A 19,549-nucleotide genomic window follows, 5' to 3' on the forward strand; every position below is an offset into this window, starting at 1 on the left:
AATGTCTAGCATAAAAATTTATCTAGAATTGTCTCTTATTAATGATTAGAAAATAGAAAACCGTTGACAATATTATTGTTCTTCGTTGATTCGTTAAATCAAACAAATGCCATTTATATACAGATATTATTAATATAACGAATTTAATAAAATGTTTTATCATTATATATAAAGAATTAATTGCATATAAAAGTTATACACAACCTCAACTCATATGGGACTACCCCCTGAATTTAAGCATATTAATTAGGGGAGGAAAAGAAACTAACAAGGATTTTCTTAGTAGCGGCGAGCGAAAAGAAATCAGTTCAGCACTAAGTCACTTTGTCTATATGGCAAATGTGAGATGCAGTGTATGGAGCGTCAATATTCTAGTATGAGAAATTAACGATTTAAGTCCTTCTTAAATGAGGCCATTTACCCATAGAGGGTGCCAGGCCCGTATAACGTTAATGATTACTAGATGATGTTTCCAAAGAGTCGTGTTGCTTGATAGTGCAGCACTAAGTGGGTGGTAAACTCCATCTAAAACTAAATATAACCATGAGACCGATAGTAAACAAGTACCGTGAGGGAAAGTTGAAAAGAACTCTGAATAGAGAGTTAAACAGTACGTGAAACTGCTTAGAGGTTAAGCCCGATGAACCTGAATATCCGTTATGGAAAATTCATCATTAGAATTGTAATATTTAAACAATATTATGATAATAGTGTGCATTTTTTCCATATAAGGACATTGTAATCTATTAGCATACCAAATTTATCATAAAATATAACTTATAGTTTATTCAAATTAATTTGCTTGCATTTTAACACAGAATAAATGTTATTAATTTGATAAAGTGCTGATAGATTTATATGAATACAGTGCGTTAATTTTTCGGAATTATATAATGGCATAATTATCATTGATTTTTGTGTTTATTATATGCACTTGTAGGATTAACAATGCGAAAGATTCAGGATACCTTCGGGACCCGTCTTGAAACACGGACCAAGGAGTCTAACATATGTGCAAGTTATTGGGATATAAACCTAATAGCGTAATTAACTTGACTAATAATGGGATTAGTTTTTTAACTATTTATAGCTAATTAACACAATCCCGGGGCGTTCTATATAGTTATGTATAATGATATTTATATTATTTATGCCTCTAACTGGAACGTACCTTGAGCATATATGCTGTGACCCGAAAGATGGTGAACTATACTTGATCAGGTTGAAGTCAGGGGAAACCCTGATGGAAGACCGAAACAGTTCTGACGTGCAAATCGATTGTCAGAATTGAGTATAGGGGCGAAAGACCAATCGAACCATCTAGTAGCTGGTTCCTTCCGAAGTTTCCCTCAGGATAGCTGGTGCATTTTAATATTATATAAAATAATCTTATCTGGTAAAGCGAATGATTAGAGGCCTTAGGGTCGAAACGATCTTAACCTATTCTCAAACTTTAAATGGGTAAGAACCTTAACTTTCTTGATATGAAGTTCAAGGTTATGATATAATGTGCCCAGTGGGCCACTTTTGGTAAGCAGAACTGGCGCTGTGGGATGAACCAAACGTAATGTTACGGTGCCCAAATTAACAACTCATGCAGATACCATGAAAGGCGTTGGTTGCTTAAAACAGCAGGACGGTGATCATGGAAGTCGAAATCCGCTAAGGAGTGTGTAACAACTCACCTGCCGAAGCAACTAGCCCTTAAAATGGATGGCGCTTAAGTTGTATACCTATACATTACCGCTAAAGTAGATGATTTATATTACTTGTAATATAAATTTTGAAACTTTAGTGAGTAGGAAGGTACAATGGTATGCGTAGAAGTGTTTGGCGTAAGCCTGCATGGAGCTGCCATTGGTACAGATCTTGGTGGTAGTAGCAAATAATCGAATGAGACCTTGGAGGACTGAAGTGGAGAAGGGTTTCGTGTGAACAGTGGTTGATCACGAGTTAGTCGGTCCTAAGTTCAAGGCGAAAGCCGAAAATGTTCAAGTAAAATACAAATGCCAAACAAATATATATATTATATAAAATCTAGCTAAATTAATATACTTGAATAATTTTGAACGAAAGGGAATACGGTTCCAATTCCGTAACCTGTTGAGTATCCGTTTGTTATTAAATATGGGCCTCGTGCTCATCCTGGCAACAGGAACGACCATAAAGAAGCCGTCGAGAGATATCGGAAGAGTTTTCTTTTCTGTTTTATAGCCGTACTACCATGGAAGTCTTTCGCAGAGAGATATGGTAGATGGGCTAGAAGAGCATGACATATACTGTTGTGTCGATATTTTCTCCTCGGACCTTGAAAATTTATGGTGGGGACACGCAAACTTCTCAACAGGCCGTACCAATATCCGCAGCTGGTCTCCAAGGTGAAGAGTCTCTAGTCGATAGAATAATGTAGGTAAGGGAAGTCGGCAAATTAGATCCGTAACTTCGGGATAAGGATTGGCTCTGAAGATTGAGATAGTCGGGCTTGATTGGGAAACAATAACATGGTTTATGTGCTCGTTCTGGGTAAATAGAGTTTCTAGCATTTATGTTAGTTACTTGTTCCCCGGATAGTTTAGTTACGTAGCCAATTGTGGAACTTTCTTGCTAAAATTTTTAAGAATACTAATTGGGTTAAACCAATTAGTTCTTATTAATTATAACGATTATCAATTAACAATCAATTCAGAACTGGCACGGACTTGGGGAATCCGACTGTCTAATTAAAACAAAGCATTGTGATGGCCCTAGCGGGTGTTGACACAATGTGATTTCTGCCCAGTGCTCTGAATGTCAAAGTGAAGAAATTCAAGTAAGCGCGGGTCAACGGCGGGAGTAACTATGACTCTCTTAAGGTAGCCAAATGCCTCGTCATCTAATTAGTGACGCGCATGAATGGATTAACGAGATTCCTACTGTCCCTATCTACTCACAGTCGGTGTTAGATTGCTCGTGCGAACAGACGTGTTTTCCGTACGCTCCGCGAGTGTAGCCAATATTGACTGATAGAGACCAGATACGAAGCTAGAAACAGCACGAAAATTCGTGTTTTGTGCCTGCGAACCCAGTGCGCGTGTTTTCCCTGTGTAAAAGTGGTGAAACCGGGTGAAATTGGGTTTTTCCCATTGGAAATTTTCCATTGCGCCACGTGTGTCACGAGAGAGGCGCTCTCTTGAGAGAGGCGTTAGGCTTATTTAGGCACATTTTGCCTAAAACAGCTGTGCGGTTTGTGTCATCGCTAAACTTTTATCAGCTGATCAGCTGATAGAGCTTTCCGACCAGCTGATAATAAAGGGGTAAGTCCTTGGTGGAAAAGCTTTTGGGTTGGAACTGCCGATAACCGGCGGATGGCGCCACCCAAAATGGATGTTGGAGATTCTGGCAGTGAGAGTGCTAGTAGTAGGGGAAGCAGTGGGGGCAGAGGACGACCCAGAGGTAAGCGCAATAAAGCGCCGCTGAGGGACGCCTCTAGGTGCAAGTTGATGGCACTGGATGCAACTGCCGCTGACACTGCGACAGCCCCTGCCGCTGCCGCTGCCGCTGCCCCTGCTGCTGCCGCTGCCGCTGCCCCTGTCGCTGCCCTTGCCGCAGCCCCTGCCGCTCCCGCAGCCCCCGCCGCTGCTGCATCCTATGCTGAACACGAGAAGACCTTCGTTGCACCAGCCAGTCCTCTAAAATCCTTCTCGGATAGGGAGTGGAGAGGTAATGGTGCCGTCGCTGCCGAGATGGGGGACATCCGATCGGAGATCGGTAGGATGTTCATGGTCTCCTATGCCAACCCGGCCACAAATGTGAAGGTGCAGTCCGTAGCCAACCGCTACGAGGAGGTTGTTGCAGCCCTCCTTATACGGATTGGAGTGCTTGAGGACCGCCTTAAGAAGCAGACACCGGTTGCCTCGGCCGTCTCATACGCAGCCGCCGCTGCTAGAGGCGCGCACCTTATCGCCTCACCTGCTGCCCCTGTCGCCCCCTATGCCCCTGTAGCCGCACCGCGGAAAATCCGGGAGACCTGGTCGGCAGTCGTTGCATGTGATGATCCGGCCTTATCAGGGAGGCAAATTGCGGACAAGGTCCGCAAAGAGGTAGCGCCTGCTTTGGGCGTCAGAGTGCATGAGGTGCGAGAGTTGAAGCGGGGCGGCGCGATTATTCGCACGCCATCGCAGGCGGAGATGTCGAAAATCGTTGCCTCCGCAAAATTCGCTGAGGTGGGCCTTAAGGTGTCCAAAAACACTGCCGCAAAACCCAGGGTGACGGTACAGGATGTGGACACCACTGTGACGCCGGATGAGTTCATGATGGAGTTAAAAGAGAAAAACTTCGAGGAGATGTCGCTGAAGGAGTTCCAGAAGGCGGTAGTCCTGGCGACCAAGCCCTGGTCAGCAGCTAACAGCGCCACTATAAACGTGACGCTGGAAGTAGATGATCAGGCGTTGGCCGTTCTCGAAAGCGGGAGGGTGTATATCAAGTGGTTCTCTTACCGCTGCCGCTCTCAAGTGCGCACCTATGCGTGCCACCGATGCCTTGGTTTTGACCACAAAGTCAGCGAGTGTCGGTACGCTAGAGAAAACCAGGTCTGCCGCCAGTGCGGACACAACGACCACGTCGCGGCGAAGTGCAAAAATGCGGTGGACTGCCGTAACTGCCGCCATAAAGGGCTACCCTCGGGGCACTATATGCTCTCGGGTGGATGCCCGATATATAGCGCTGTGCTAGCCAGGGTGCAAGCTAGACATTAACATGTTCAGCTTCATCCAAGCGAATTGTGGTCGAGGCCGTTGCGCTGTCATCGAGCTTGCAAAGCGGATGAGAGATGCTGGCCACCTGTTCGCACTCATTCAGGAGCCCTATGTGGACGCAGGCAAGCGTCTCACTGGACTCCCTGGAGGCATGAGAATCTTCGCTGACAAAAGGAAGAAAGCTGCCATCATCGTGGACGACCCGTCTGCCATCTGCATGCCCATCGAGACATTGACGACGGATTATGGAGTGTGCGTGAGTGTCACAGGAAAATACGGCACCATTTTTCTGTCCTCCGTATACTGCCAGTACTCAGCTGCCCTGCAGCCCTACACTGACTACCTGGATACGGTTCTGCTGCTAGCCAGCAGGACACCGACAATCCTCGGACTTGATGCGAATGCGGTTTCCCCGATGTGGTTCAGCAAAACTCCAGCTAACTCTGGAGACCGTCTGAATCGCGAACGGGGACAGCACATGGACGAGTGGATCATCGCAAGCGGTGTCTGTGTGCTTAATACGGCCAGCCAGGTGTTCACGTTCGATAATCACCGCTCCAGAAGTGATATCGACGTGACCTTCACCAACGAAGCAGCGCGTGTGTGGGCAACATACGAATGGAGAGTTGACTTCTGGGAGCTGAGTGACCACAACATCATCACTGTTGAGGTTACTCCAGATCCAAGCAGTACTGTTGAGAGCCTAGCTCCGGTACCGCAATGGAGGCTCTCCAATGCAAGTTGGCGAAGATTCAGAGTAGAACTAAGGGATGTAGCTGAATGTCTCGAGGAACTGGAGGAATCGCCGTTGGATGATCATGTGTCAGCCCTTCGCTCCATCGTACACGAAGTGTGCGACAGGGTAATAGGGCGCAGGATACCTGCAGCAAGGGGAAACGTAATATGGTGGAATCCTGAACTGAGTACCAAGCGCCAAGAGGTCAGGAGACTGAGGCGCAGGCTGCAGGCAGCTCGTCGGAGTGGCACCGGCGATGTTGAGCGACTTGCCGCTGGATTAAGGCTTGCCTCAGGCCAGTATAAGAAGCTTATCCTGATGACAAAGGAACAAAACTGGCGGGACTTCGTGGGACGGCACAAGGATGATCCATGGGGGCACGCCTACCGAATATGCCGAGGCCGGAAAAAGACAACCGATCTTGGATGTCTTAGGTCGAACGGCGCGCTACTTACGACATGGCACGACTGCGCAGATATACTCCTCCGCAACTTCTTCCCTGTTGCGGAATCCACAGTGCGTGAGGGTATAACTCCTGCTGCTCCACCGACCCTCGAAGCCTTCGAGGTGGCAACCAGCGTCGCGAAGCTGAGAAGCCGGCGATCGCCGGGAATGGACGGCATCACGGGTGGGATCGTCAAGGAGGTATGGCGTGCTATCCCTCAGCACCTGACGAAGTTGTACTCTCGATGCCTCTCGGAAGGATATTTTCCTGCCGAGTGGAAACACCCGAGAGTGATACCGCTGGTAAAGGGGCCAGATAAGGACAGGAGCGATCCTGCCTCTTATCGTGGCATATGCCTTTTGCCAGTGTTCGGAAAGGTGCTGGAAGGGATCATGGTGAATCGACTGAAGGATGTGCTACCGGATGGCTGCAGATGGCAATTTGGATTTCGGCCTGGACGCTGCGTTGAGGATGCGTGGATGCACGCTAAAAACACCGTTTCCACCAGCCGCGAGAGGAGGGTGCTGGGAATCTTTGTTGATTTCAAGGGTGCCTTCGACAATGTTGAGTGGAACGCGGTGCTGGATCGGCTTATCGACGTCGGCTGTCGAGAGATAGACTTGTGGAAAAGTTATTTCTCCGGTCGAAGTGCCAGTATCATCAGCAGTTACGAAGCGGCCACAGTGTCGGTTACACGGGGCTGCCCGCAAGGGTCCGTCAGTGGTCCATTTATTTGGAACCTACTGATGGATGTGCTGCTTCAGCGCCTGGAGCCACATTGTGCTCTGAGCGCGTTTGCAGATGACTTGCTACTTTTCGTCGATGGGAATTCCCGTGCCGATCTGGAGCGAAAGGGTGAGCAGTTGATGGACATCGTGGGAGCCTGGGGAGCTGAGGTTGGAGTGAGTGTGTCAACCAGCAAGACGGCAATCATGTTGCTGAAAGGGAATCTTTCAGACACTAGGAGACCGACGGTACGGTTTGCTGGAGCAAGCCTGCCATACGTCACCAAATGCCGGTACCTTGGCATCTTAGTCGGCGAGCGGATGAGCTTTCTCCCGCATATCTCTGCTCTCAGAGATCGGCTGGCTGGAGTTGCCGGAGGGCTAGCACGGGTGCTCCGAGTCGATTGGGGGCTCAGCTCCCGTGCTAAGAGGACGATATACAGCGGACTCATGGTCCCCTGTGCACTCTTCGGTGCCTCGGTCTGGTACAAGGCGGCGAGCAAGGGCAAGTCCTTAAGACTCCTCACCTCGTGCCAGAGGACCATCCTATTAGGATGCCTACCGGTATGCCGCACAGTGTCCACGGTGGCACTGCAGGTGCTTGCTGGTGCTCCTCCAATGGATTTAGATGCTCACAGGATGGCAGTGAAGTTTAAGCTCAGAAAGCACGTTCCCCTGGACGAGAGCGACTGGCTCTATGGACAGGACTTGTCTGTGTTGGACTGGAAATCCAAGATGGCTCTGCTAGACGAATGTCTGCTAAATGAGTGGCAACTCAGATGGGACCAAGCGGCTCACGGTTTTGTGACTCGCCAGTTTTTCCCAGAGGCAGCGTTCGTCTACAAGAGGAAGGACTTTGTCTTCACCTTAAGAGCCGGATTCTTGCTGACAGGACACGGGTCGTTCAACGCTTTCCTCCATGGTAGAACCCTCAGCACCACAACCGCATGCTCATGTGGAGAGGAGAGTGAGGACTGGCTTCACGTACTATGTGAGTGCCGCCTCTATAGCGATTTGCGTGACTTGGATGCCCTTGGCATTGTTCGAGTCCAAGAACGATGGAACGTCGCAGGAGTAGTCGAGACCCCAGAACGGATGCGTCTCCTAGGAGCTTTTGCTGATGCTGCCTTCTCGAGGCGTAGGATGGAAGCGACGAGGGATGAACCGCAGGCGCCGGGACAATAGTCCCAAAACCCCCTTGCCGTGTGGCAACGGCGAAGAATACTGCCACAGCTTGTCATTGCTTGTCGTAGGAGGCGACTAATATGACATGGTTGCCCCATCCGAGCTTGTCGGAGCTGAAGGGGTGAGGCCCACCGAGCCTGAAATTTCGGTGCCACGGGTTGAGTGGTTCTCCAAGGCTACTCATTGAGGTCGGCCCCCTAGTGGGAGTTTCGTGGTGGCTGTGGTTGACACCTATATCGCGGGTAGAGTCCCCGGGCTCGACGTGGATGTTGCGTTAATACAACTCGGGTGCTGCGACCCAAAGAACAGTAGAGATTTTAGATAGATCTCGCCCCTATGCAAGGGGGAGTGCTTGCCCGACAAGCAAGTACTTAAATTGCTACTGGGGTGGTTGCTATGTACATAGCTATAGCTTCTAGTCCAGGGCGTTGGTTTGGCGCTTAACCCAGACCCTTGCATTATATACTCCCTTGTGGGTATATTAGAATGCCGTGGCTGTAATCCCTTCAGTGCGGAACACGTCACGTTAAATAAGTTCGGAGGGATCCGAGACACACCTGTCCCTATCTACTATCTAGCGAAACCACAGCCAAGGGAACGGGCTTGGAATAATTAGCGGGGAAAGAAGACCCTTTTGAGCTTGACTCTAATCTGGCAGTGTAAGGAGACATAAGAGGTGTAGAATAAGTGGGAGATATTAGACCTCGGTTTGGTATCGCCAATGAAATACCACTACTCTTATTGTTTCCTTACTTACTTGATTAAATGGAACGTGTATCATTTCCTAGCCATTATACGGATATATTTATTATATCTTATGGTATTGGGTTTTGATGCAAGCTTCTTGATCAAAGTATCACGAGTTTGTTATATAATCGCAAACAAATTCTTTAATAAAACGGTGCATTTATGTATTTTTGATTTGAAAATTTGGTATAACTCCAATTACTCAGGTATGATCCAATTCAAGGACATTGCCAGGTAGGGAGTTTGACTGGGGCGGTATATCTCTCAAATAATAACGGAGGTGTCCCAAGGCCAGCTCAGTGCGGACAGAAACCACACATAGAGCAAAAGGGCAAATGCTGACTTGATCTCGGTGTTCAGTACACACAGGGACAGCAAAAGCTCGGCCTATCGATCCTTTTGGTTTAAAGAGTTTTTAACAAGAGGTGTCAGAAAAGTTACCATAGGGATAACTGGCTTGTGGCGGCCAAGCGTTCATAGCGACGTCGCTTTTTGATCCTTCGATGTCGGCTCTTCCTATCATTGTGAAGCAAAATTCACCAAGCGTTGGATTGTTCACCCATGCAAGGGAACGTGAGCTGGGTTTAGACCGTCGTGAGACAGGTTAGTTTTACCCTACTAATGACAAAACGTTGTTGCGACAGCATTCCTGCGTAGTACGAGAGGAACCGCAGGTACGGACCAATGGCACAATACTTGTTCGAGCGAACAGTGGTATGACGCTACGTCCGTTGGATTATGCCTGAACGCCTCTAAGGTCGTATCCGTGCTGGACTGCAATGATAAATAAGGGGCAATTTGCATTGTATGGCTTCTAAACCATTTAAAGTTTATAATTTACTTTTTAAACGACAATGGATGTGATGCCAATGTAATTTGTAACATAGTAAATTGGGAGGATCTTTGATCACCTGATGCCGCGCTAGTTACATATAAAAGCATTATTTAATACAATGACAAAGCCTAGAATCAATTGTAAACGACTTTTGTAACAGGCAAGGTGTTGTAAGTGGTTGAGCAGCTGCCATACTGCGATCCACTGAAGCTTATCCTTTGCTTGATGATTCGATAATAAAATTGCATAATTTATTTGTTGTGTTGAACTTCTTATATAAAGTTCAACCAACAATCTATTTGTATGCATTGATTGTTTGCTTGGCTTTGTGGCGAATTTTTAATCCTTTATATATTACATTCCTAAGGTCTAGATTTTCAAGTAAGAGACCAATTTGATTAACATATCAATATAAGTACAACTCGACCATCTAATAATAACAATATGAATCGTCATCTTATTAGTGACGCGAAGATTGGCAAACATATAATATAAAAATATTCCTAAGGTCTAGATTTTCAAGTAAGAGACCAATTTGATTAACATATCAATATAAGTACAACTCGACCATCTAATAATAATATGAATCGTCATCTTATTAGTGACGCGAAGATTGGCAAACATATAATATAAAAATATTCCTAAGGTCTAGATTTTCAAGTAAGAGACCAATTTGATTAACATATCAATATAAGTACAACTCGACCATCTAATAATAACAATATGAATCGTCATCTTATTAGTGACGCGAAGATTGGCAAACAAATAATATAAAAATATTCCTAAGGTCTAGATTTTCAAGTAAGAGACCAATTTGATTAACATATCAATATAAGTACAACTCGACCATCTAATAATAACAATATGAATCGTCATCTTATTAGTGACGCGAAGATTGGCAAACATATAATATAAAAATATTCCTAAGGTCTAGATTTTCAAGTAAGAGACCAATTTGATTAACATATCAATATAAGTACAACTCGACCATCTAATAATAACAATATGAATCGTCATCTTATTAGTGACGCGAAGATTGGCAAACATATAATATAAAAATATTCCTAAGGTCTAGATTTTCAAGTAAGAGACCAATTTGATTAACATATCAATATAAGTACAACTCGACCATCTAATAATAATATGAATCGTCATCTTATTAGTGACGCGAAGATTGGCAAACATATAATATAAAAATATTCCTAAGGTCTAGATTTTCAAGTAAGAGACCAATTTGATTAACATATCAATATAAGTACAACTCGACCATCTAATAATAACAATATGAATCGTCATCTTATTAGTGACGCGAAGATTGGCAAACATATAATATAAAAATATTCCTAAGGTCTAGATTTTCAAGTAAGAGACCAATTTGATTAACATATCAATATAAGTACAACTCGACCATCTAATAATAACAATATGAATCGTCATCTTATTAGTGACGCGAAGATTGGCAAACATATAATATAAAAATATTCCTAAGGTCTAGATTTTCAAGTAAGAGACCAATTTGATTAACATATCAATATAAGTACAACTCGACCATCTAATAATAACAATATGAATCGTCATCTTATTAGTGACGCGAAGATTGGCAAACATATAATATAAAAATATTCCTAAGGTCTAGATTTTCAAGTAAGAGACCAATTTGATTAACATATCAATATAAGTACAACTCGACCATCTAATAATAATATGAATCGTCATCTTATTAGTGACGCGAAGATTGGCAAACATATAATATAAAAATATTCCTAAGGTCTAGATTTTCAAGTAAGAGACCAATTTGATTAACATATCAATATAAGTACAACTCGACCATCTAATAATAACAATATGAATCGTCATCTTATTACTGACGCGAAGATTGGCAAACATATAATATACAAATATTCCTAAGGTCTAGATTTTCAAGTAAGAGACCAATTTGATTAACATATCAATATAAGTACAACTCGACCATCTAATAATAACAATATGAATCGTCATCTTATTAGTGACGCGAAGATTGGCAAACATATAATATAAAAATATTCCTAAGGTCTAGATTTTCAAGTAAGAGACCAATTTGATTAACATATCAATATAAGTACAACTCGACCATCTAATAATAACAATATGAATCGTCATCTTTTTAGTGACGCGAAGATTGGCAAACATATAATATAAAAATATTCCTAAGGTCTAGAATCTTAAGCAATAGACCAATTCAACTAAGAGTTGACATATAAAAATATGTTCCTTTGAATGTTAGCAAAATTTTATCGTCACATACTGTTAGTGACGCGAACGTTTTTTTCTCCATGTTTATATGAATGTTTATTCAAAGGTAGAAAGGCAGGATCGTTATTTTATAAGTGAAGCGATAAAAAAATATTATGCAATAGGACATCTATTTATAAATATTTTTAAGTCTTAGAAATTCAAGTAAAGAGATTCAAGAAATTCATTCAACTTAGAGCGCACATATAATTAAAACTATTCCTGAGGTTTAGAAACCAAATTAAATAAAGAGGACATATAAACGTATGTGGTATTTTGATGGTAGTAAAAATGTATCGCGATATTATTAGTGACGCGACCAATTTTTATACTCTTTGCTCCATGTGCAAATATATCTAGTGTTTAGATAGTCAATTAAAAATGACAATTTTAACTAAAAGACTTAAAAAAGTGTTTGTCAAACTTATAATTTTGTCAATACTATATAAAACGCCAATCATATCCTTATAAAAGTAAATACGGTATATGGTTATAAATACAAAACCATATATAAATAAAAAAATGAAATCGTATGTATATGGCTTATAGGTATAATACCTATAAGGCATAATAATGTATAATATTAGCAAATATACATATAAAAGTGCATAAATTGTATAGATATGGCATAAAGAAGGCATTTATGAGAATAGCTAGTAGAATTTGCCCATACACTACTAGCGAAATGAGATATTTATACCTAGTGAGGGCGGCACTAGTACTATAAATTGTGGCAAAATAAATCTTATGCAAATGCATAGGATTTTGTCAATACCGTACAAAAAACTAAGTAAAACGTATGGATATTGAAAAATAAATGGATTATATTCATAAAATACGAATATTTCTTGCATTCTCTTGTTATACGAGAGAATATCATACGGAGCGGGCAGCCCCTAGTATAGTAAGCAGTCGAATGGGAGACAGCGTGTCCAAAAACACCTATAGGGAGGTGGTCGTTGGCGGACCTCTCCTCGTATTGGTCAAACTTATGATTTTGTCAATACTATATAAAACGCCAATCATATCCATATAAAAGTGAATACAGTATATGGATATGAATAAAAAACCATACATAAATAAAAAAAAATATGTATAAAAAATTATACATATATTTATATTAAGCAATCGTATGGATGTGGCTTATAGGTATAATACCTATAAGGCATAATAATGTATAATATAGCAAATATACATATAAAAGTGCATGAATTGTATAGATATGGCATATAAGTGACATATTTATGAGAATAGCTAGTAGAATTTGCCCATACACTACTAGCGAAATGAGATATTTATACCTAGTGAGGGCGGCACTAGTACTATAAATATTGGCAAAATAAATCTTATGCAAATGCATAGGATTTTGTCAATACCGTACAAAAAACTAAGTAAAACGTATGGATATTGAAAAATAAATGGATTATATTCATAAAATACGAATATTTCTTGCATTCTCTTGTTATATGAGAGAATATCATACGGAGCGGGTAGCCCCTAGTATAGTAAGCAGTCGAATGGGAGACAGCGTGTCCAAAAACACCTATAGGGAGGTGGTCGTTGGCGGACCTCTCCTCGTATTGGTCAAACTTATGATTTTGTCAATACTATATAAAACGCCAATCATATCCATATAAAAGTGAATACAGTATATGGATATGAATAAAAAACCATACATAAATAAAAAAAAATATGTATAAAAAATTATACATATATTTATATTAAGCAATCGTATGGATGTGGCTTATAGGTATAATACCTATAAGGCATAATAATGTATAATATAGCAAATATACATATAAAAGTGCATGAATTGTATAGATATGGCATATAAGTGACATATTTATGAGAATAGCTAGTAGAATTTGCCCATACACTACTAGCGAAATGAGATATTTATACCTAGTGAGGGCGGCACTAGTACTATAAATTGTGGCAAAATAAATCTTATGCAAATGCATAGGATTTTGTCAATACCGTACAAAAAACTAAGTAAAACGTATGGATATTGAAAAATAAATGGATTATATTCATAAAATACGAATATTTCTTGCATTCTCTTGTTATATGAGAGAATATCATACGGAGCGGGTAGCCCCTAGTATAGTAAGCAGTCGAATGGGAGACAGCGTGTCCAAAAACACCTATAGGGAGGTGGTCGTTGGCGGACCTCTCCTCGTATTGGTCAAACTTATGATTTTGTCAATACTATATAAAACGCCAATCATATCCATATAAAATTGAATACAGTATATGGATATGAATAAAAAACCATACATAAATAAAAAAAAAATATGTATAAAAAATTATACATATATTTATATTAAGCAATCGTATGGATGTGGCTTATAGGTATAATACCTATAAGGCATAATAATGTATAATATAGCAAATATACATATAAAAGTGCATGAATTGTATAGATATGGCATATAAGTGACATATTTATGAGAATAGCTAGTAGAATTTGCCCATACACTACTAGCGAAATGAGATATTTATACCTAGTGAGGGCGGCACTAGTACTATAAATTGTGGCAAAATAAATCTTATGCAAATGCATAGGATTTTGTCAATACCGTACAAAAAACTAAGTAAAACGTATGGATATTGAAAAATAAATGGATTATATTCATAAAATACGAATATTTCTTGCATTCTCTTGTTATATGAGAGAATATCATACGGAGCGGGTAGCCCCTAGTATAGTAAGCAGTCGAATGGGAGACAGCGTGTCCAAAAACACCTATAGGGAGGTGGTCGTTGGCGGACCTCTCCTCGTATTGGTCAAACTTATGATTTTGTCAATACTATATAAAACGCCAATCATATCCATATAAAAGTGAATACAGTATATGGATATGAATAAAAAACCATACATAAATAAAAAAAAAATATGTATAAAAAATTATACATATATTTATATTAAGCAATCGTATGGATGTGGCTTATAGGTATAATACCTATAAGGCATAATAATGTATAATATAGCAAATATACATATAAAAGTGCATGAATTGTATAGATATGGCATATAAGTGACATATTTATGAGAATAGCTAGTAGAATTTGCCCATACACTACTAGCGAAATGAGATATTTATACCTAGTGAGGGCGGCACTTGTACTATAAATTGTGGCAAAATAAATCTTATGCAAATGCATAGGATTTTGTCAATACCATACATAAACCGTATGGATATTGAGAAGTTAATAGATTACATCTATAATATGAGAAGTATTTTAGTATTCTTATTAAATAAGAGAATACTATAAGGGTGAGTGGCAAAGAGAATTGAATATACCCGAATGGGAGACAGCGTGTCCAAAAACTACTATAGGTGGTGTGGCAAATATGAGGAAGGCAATATATCCATATAATGAAAATAAAAGTGCGTTTTCTTATTATATAAGAGAACACTATATGGGTGAGTGGCAAAGTAAATTGAATATACCCGAATGGGAGACAGCGTGTCCAAAAACTACTATAGGTGGTGTGGCAAATATGAGGAAGGCAATATATCCATATAATGAAAATAAAAGTGCGTTTTCTTATTATATAAGAGAACACTATATGGGTGAGTGGCAAAGTAAATTGAATATACCCGAATGGGAGACAGCGTGTCCAAAAACTACTATAGGTGGTGTGGCAAATATGAGGAAGGCAATATATCCATATAATGAATATAAAAGTGCGTTGTCTTATTATATAAGAGAACACTATATGGGTGAGTGGCAAAGTAAATTGAATATACCCGAATGGGAGACAGCGTGTCCAAAAACTACTATAGGATGGTCAATGGGCCGGCCGTCTGCTATTGACATATGTCAGTAGAGAAGATATTATCCGTCAAATTTGTTTCTTTATTCATTTATTTGAATACGAGACTTGGCTCCGCGGTTAATATTTTAAGCCCAAAGATAATAACGTTGAAACAAAGGCCAAGTTTCTATTGTACATAGAATAACAAATTGTTTCCGAATTTTATCGTTAATTTTAGGAGGTAGGCTAACATGATTTATATTATATGTGTATTATTAAATAATAATAGTACATAAAAGTCTACCAAAGAAATATAAAAATGTAATTATGAATACATTTTCAATATTAATATCAACTTATATTGTTGATAATAAAAAATAGCTATTAAGAGAGTTATTTAAGAAATTATATAATATATAATAAAGAGTATATATATAAATAATATACAAGTATATATTATTTAAGAAATAAATATAGTAGTAATAATTATATATATACACTCGGTTCTATTTTATATATTACCAGAGACTTATATGGATATATATAGATAAATTTTAAATTTATCGTCAAAATACAAATGATTAACTCAATATCTTATATTGGTTAAACAAAAATTGTACATGTGTGGATACAATATATTATGTATGTCGAACAAAAATGATATTTTAGAATGAAATGTGCATATATAAAGAAAATATATGAAAAATAAATATTGTGTTTATAAAGAATATGATTCTTTTTGACATCAATAAAAACTTGTTATTATTAGTGGCGAAACAAGTATAAATTGGAAAACAAACGTATACGAATGCTATATAAAAATGGCCGTATTCGATAGAAATAAAATCTATAACAACATATATATTGCTAATTTCTATTCAAAAAATATGAATGAAATATGAATAAAAACATTATTCTGGTTGATCCTGCCAGTAGTTATATGCTTGTCTCAAAGATTAAGCCATGCATGTCTAAGTACACACGAATTAAAAGTGAAACCGCAAAAGGCTCATTATATCAGTTATGGTTCCTTAGATCGTTAACAGTTACTTGGATAACTGTGGTAATTCTAGAGCTAATACATGCAATTAAAACATGAACCTTATGGAACATGTGCTTTTATTAGGCTAAAACCAAGCGATCGCAAGATCGTTATATTGGTTGAACTCTAGATAACATGCAGATCGTATGGTCTTGTACCGACGACAGATCTTTCAAATGTCTGCCCTATCAACTTTTGATGGTAGTATCTAGGACTACCATGGTTGCAACGGGTAACGGGGAATCAGGGTTCGATTCCGGAGAGGGAGCCTGAGAAACGGCTACCACATCTAAGGAAGGCAGCAGGCGCGTAAATTACCCACTCCCAGCTCGGGGAGGTAGTGACGAAAAATAACAATACAGGACTCATATCCGTGGCCCTGTAATTGGAATGAGTACACTTTAAATCCTTTAACAAGGACCAATTGGAGGGCAAGTCTGGTGCCAGCAGCCGCGGTAATTCCAGCTCCAATAGCGTATATTAAAGTTGTTGCGGTTAAAACGTTCGTAGTTGAACTTGTGCTTCATACGGGTAGTACAACTTACAATTGTGGTTAGTACTATACCTTTATGTATGTAAGCGTATTACCGGTGGAGTTCTTACATGTGCTTAGATACTTGTATTTTTTCATATGTTCCTCCTATTTAAAAACCTGCATTAGTGCTCTTAAACGAGTGTTATTGTGGGCCGGTACAATTACTTTGAACAAATTAGAGTGCTTAAAGCAGGCTTCAAATGCCTGAATATTCTGTGCATGGGATAATGAAATAAGACCTCTGTTCTGCTTTCATTGGTTTTCAGATCAAGAGGTAATGATTAATAGAAGCAGTTTGGGGGCATTAGTATTACGACGCGAGAGGTGAAATTCTTGGACCGTCGTAAGACTAACTTAAGCGAAAGCATTTGCCAAAGATGTTTTCATTAATCAAGAACGAAAGTTAGAGGTTCGAAGGCGATCAGATACCGCCCTAGTTCTAACCATAAACGATGCCAGCTAGCAATTGGGTGTAGCTACTTTTATGGCTCTCTCAGTCGCTTCCCGGGAAACCAAAGCTTTTGGGCTCCGGGGGAAGTATGGTTGCAAAGCTGAAACTTAAAGGAATTGACGGAAGGGCACCACCAGGAGTGGAGCCTGCGGCTTAATTTGACTCAACACGGGAAAACTTACCAGGTCCGAACATAAGTGTGTAAGACAGATTGATAGCTCTTTCTCGAATCTATGGGTGGTGGTGCATGGCCGTTCTTAGTTCGTGGAGTGATTTGTCTGGTTAATTCCGATAACGAACGAGACTCAAATATATTAAATAGATATCTTCAGGATTATGGTGTTGAAGCTTATATAGCCTTCATTCATGGTGGCAGTAAAATGTTTATTGTGTTTGAATGTGTTTATATAAGTGGAGCCGTACCTGTTGGTTTGTCCCATTATAAGGACACTAGCTTCTTAAATGGACAAATTGCGTCTAGCAATAATGAGATTGAGCAATAACAGGTCTGTGATGCCCTTAGATGTCCTGGGCTGCACGCGCGCTACAATGAAAGTATCAACGTGTATTTCCTAGACCGAGAGGTCCGGGTAAACCGCTGAACCACTTTCATGCTTGGGATTGTGAACTGAAACTGTTCACATGAACTTGGAATTCCCAGTAAGTGTGAGTCATTAACTCGCATTGATTACGTCCCTGCCCTTTGTACACACCGCCCGTCGCTACTACCGATTGAATTATTTAGTGAGGTCTCCGGACGTGATCACTGTGACGCCTTGCGTGTTACGGTTGTTTCGCAAAAGTTGACCGAACTTGATTATTTAGAGGAAGTAAAAGTCGTAACAAGGTTTCCGTAGGTGAACCTGCGGAAGGATCATTAATGTTTTAATATCCTTACCGTTAATAAAATATTTGTTTATATTATAATAAATACATTATAGTATTACAAATAAAATATGAATTGCCAAAATGTATATGAGATCTAATATAGATCAAATAAAATTTCGAACAAGCAAATCGAAATAATGCAAATATTAAAATTATATATTGTATTTAATACATATGAGAGAAATAATAAGCAGCCAAAGCAAACAAATAAAAATTCGAAGAAGCAAATCGAATTATTAAAATAATAATATTAAATTATTATTGTATATCCTTACCGTTAATAAAAATTTGTTTATATTATAATAAATACATTATAGTAATACAAATAAAATATGAATTGCCAAAATGTATATGATCTAATATAGATCAAATGAAATTTCGAACAAGCAAATCGAAATAATGCAAATATTAAAATTATATATTGTATTTAATACATATGAGAGAAATAATAAGCAGCCAAAACAAACAAATAAAAATTCGAACAAGCAAATCGAATTATTAAAATAATAATATTAAATTATTATTGTATATAAACACAATTAAAATACTGTGTGTATATGGACCATAATATACACGCGTTGCGATATGTATTGTTCATCTCAGTTATGCGCATACATTGGATAATGCAACAACCTAAAATGTACAATGTTGTACCTGGTTTTATACAGGTTAATGTTTTATATAAATTTCAATTTATATCGCTAAAAAAGTATTAATATATATATATATATATTTATTTACAATAAATGCAATTTAAAAAGAAATACTTTGATATATATTGGTTATATAAAACTAAGACATTTCGCAGCATTCGTTTTAGGTATAAAAATAAATTTATTGAAGGAATTGATATATGCCAGTAAAATGGTGTATTTTTAATTTCTTTCAATAAAAACATATTTGACAAAATTAAGAAACCAATTTATAAAACTCTAAGCGGTGGATCACTCGGCTCATGGGTCGATGAAGAACGCAGCAAACTGTGCGTCATCGTGTGAACTGCAGGACACATGAACATCGACATTTTGAACGCATATCGCAGTCCATGCTGTTATGTACTTTAATTAATTTTATAGTGCTGCTTGGACTACATATGGTTGAGGGTTGTAAGACTATGCTAATTAAGTTGCTTATACAAATTTTATAATGAAATTTTATAAGCATATGGTATATTATTGGATAATAATAATTTA

The 19,549-nt window shown here is 39.4% G+C and overlaps 2 non-coding genes and 1 pseudogene across 2 annotated transcripts; all 3 read left to right on the forward strand.

The window, feature by feature from the left end:
- Positions 1–200: 200 nt before the first annotated feature.
- On the forward strand, positions 201–9,640 carry LOC127010566 (large subunit ribosomal RNA; annotated as a pseudogene).
- Positions 9,641–16,353: 6,713 nt separating this feature from the next.
- On the forward strand, positions 16,354–18,348 carry LOC127010530 (small subunit ribosomal RNA). The gene has a single exon (XR_007763286.1). It is a non-coding gene; the product is annotated as a small subunit ribosomal RNA (ribosomal RNA).
- Positions 18,349–19,284: 936 nt separating this feature from the next.
- LOC127010588 (5.8S ribosomal RNA) lies at positions 19,285–19,463 on the forward strand. The gene has a single exon (XR_007763320.1). It is a non-coding gene; the product is annotated as a 5.8S ribosomal RNA (ribosomal RNA).
- The last annotated feature ends 86 nt before the right edge of the window (positions 19,464–19,549 follow it).

Source organism: Drosophila biarmipes, chromosome X (genome assembly GCF_025231255.1).
Source record: "Drosophila biarmipes strain raj3 chromosome X, RU_DBia_V1.1, whole genome shotgun sequence".
Taxonomy (NCBI): Eukaryota; Metazoa; Arthropoda; class Insecta; order Diptera; family Drosophilidae; genus Drosophila; species Drosophila biarmipes.